Below are 3,017 nucleotides of genomic sequence, written 5' to 3'. Positions count from 1 at the left end.
ATAGTGGTTCCGGTCCTAAACCAGACCTACAATCCACTCCCAGAGGCACCCTCTGGAGTATTTGCACTAATACCAAATAGTGTCTCTCCTTTTGCACCCACAGTAAAGGCGGAGAATGCGCGGGTGGGGAGCCGGGCTTTACAAACATCTTTTCACCACTACCCAGTGCGACAGAGAACCGTCGTTCTTTTTAACATTCACATCCAAATGTTGGCAGAGAACCGTTCCGTATCTTGTCACACTCTCACTAATGTGGGCCAGAGACCCTTCCATCTTTTCATACTCTCCTAGTGTGGGTAAGAACCTTCGAGCTGTTTCAACTCTCAAGTGTCGGCAGAGAACCCGTTCGGATGTTTACGACTCTCCAAGTGTCGGCAGAGAACCCGGATCTCTTGACAAAATCTCTTTCATTAGAAATCTAGAAGTAGGAAAGAAAAAGTGAGTAATCTCAAATCACAGTTGGAAATCTACCTTTGAACACTAAGTGAAGCCCTTCACGCTCCAATGTTGAGAATCCTTCTTTGATGCTCTCTCTCATCTCTCCTTACTCTTCTTCCCAATAGGCAACGAAGTTCAATGAGCAAAAAGATTGGTTTGCTAGTCAAATTTGAACTATTATACAAAAGACAAGAAACTACCAAAACTGCAAGTTTTCATTCTGCACGCAGTAAATCATCCCCGTAACGATCGTGGATCGTCCTGGACGTTTTACTTAAAGTGTCGATGAACCTAATGTATATTTAGTACGACTATGTTCGTACACAGCTTATCGTTCCCTAATGAACAAAGTTCATCCGGTACGACGGTTATTTCATAGGTCGGTTCCCAAAATTCTACAGGACGTACCAACTGACGTAAGTAGGTTTGGTTCGTCTAGGACGAATAAGGTTTGATCCTAGGATTGATTTTAATACAGAGCATTTTCGTCCAGAGCTGAAGAAATAAATTTTGTCCTGTACGCATCTCATCCAGAGGGGCTCATTCTGGACGAAATTAATTTTCGTCCTGTATCGATTCTCACATCCAGAGAAGTTTCCGTCCCTGGGACGAAATTAATTTCGTCAATGTACGATCTCATCCAGAGACTTTCTCCGGTACACAAAATTAATTTCGTTCTGACGAACAAAGAAAGTGAGAATGCTGAGACGTTCGTCCGGGATGAATATCAAATTTGTCCTGGATGATTAAGACTTGAAAAATTTCTCCTCGCACTGTATGATTCATTGCTCTTCTGAGGGTTAATTGATATGATCGTCTACCCGTACGAACATGGTTTCGTCGCATAGATCAGTTCATAAAATTTGTCCCACCAAGACTGTGTGTTTGTGATTTTTCACTTCAATTACAACCATCCCTTTCATTTCAAAAAACTTGTAAATTTACAAAGAATAATTTGAAGTCTCATCGACTTGGAGTTGGATTTTTCCTGAATGTTAGTACACACTAGAGCAAAAATAAAGCTTCCAAAGTGTTAGAGATATAATAAAAATAATAATATTGTGAAAATCTCTAAAAATAATACAAGTTAAAGAATGTAAAGCATGCAAAATAGCAACTCTATTTACAATCTCCTCCCTTTTTGATATGGCAAACATTATTATTTGTAGGATTCAAATTTTTTAAGTATCTCCTAAACTCCCCCTTGAAATTTATGACTCGGAAATAAGGGAGGCAATTTGATTACTTAAATTTTTTGTTTTTCAAAATTTTATACACACAGAAACAACACAAAAGATAAAATTAGAAACAATCAAATACTACAATCAACACAATCGAAAATCAAAACAACTACGAAAATCAAACAGTGGCAAAAAACAACGCAACACAAACAATTTCTGCCCCTTTTTGACAAAATAAAAAAGTGTGAAGAAGAAAGAATGTTTATAAAATGTAACCAGATTATGAAATTCACTATATATTTTAAGCTTGAAAGTGATTAAGATAAGATATTAAATAAAATCAACAACATTAGAAATAATCAAAATTTCATATAATTTAAGAAGTGAATATAAGTTAGAGAATAATAAGAATTTGTTAAAGGCATGTGCTAATTTAGACATTGAAGATAAAGAAAATCATGCACTACTATAGGATGAATAAAAATTTTATATTTCAAATTTCAAATTTAAATTATAAATGAACGTTAATCAATTTGAATTAAGAGATTAAAATTGTCTGGAAGAAGTTTACCACAATGTGGCGCTTTGCGCATCTTTTTCAACTGTTTATACCAGACATTTTTGTGGCATCTTTTTTAAATTTGGGCTAAATTTTGTGCATCCTTTTTTTTTTCATTGCAATTTTTTTTTGAACATTTATTTTAATTTTTGTACATTTGTACAATTTCAGAGTATTTGGAATTCTTTTTCAAAATTATAATCTAAAAATTTAAATTTTTTCTAAGTGGCATATACTAATTGAAAAGAGAAATATTAAAATAAGAAATATCTAACTACAATAATATACCCCAGATAATGTAGTCTAAATAAGAGACATGGAATTGAAAATTCTAAAGAATACAAGTTATAAGCATGATTAAAATTTTGAAAAATCATATTTTCTAATGAATTATTTAAATTACAAGTTTAAATAAGCATATTAAGATTAAATAAATAGAATGTCAAAAATCTAACACACATTTTCTAAAACATTTAATAACAAAACATTGAAAACTTATTATTGATATCGGATAAAAACTATTAACATTAAAAACCCTTTGATATCAATATTAACACAACTAAACATGAAAGATAACACACAAAAGGAATCAACTAACACAACAAGAACAATACTAAAGTAATAGAACAGACATAGAGCAACACATGACAAATCACTCTGAAGGATCTGATCTGGAGGAGGAGGTGGTGCTGCACATCCAAAAGCTGAAGTAACTACTTATCATTTGAAAATGTTGTAATTAATTGCTTTATTTGTTCATCGCATTATCCATACATCATTGTGCTGAAAATTTGCTGCGCAGATGAGTTTCAATTTGATCAAATCTTGATCAAAATGAG

Source organism: Dendrobium catenatum, unplaced genomic scaffold, assembly GCF_001605985.2.
Source record: "Dendrobium catenatum unplaced genomic scaffold, ASM160598v2 original_scaffold_9709, whole genome shotgun sequence".
Taxonomy (NCBI): domain Eukaryota; kingdom Viridiplantae; phylum Streptophyta; class Magnoliopsida; order Asparagales; family Orchidaceae; genus Dendrobium; species Dendrobium catenatum.
This window is presented reverse-complemented; position numbering follows the sequence as displayed.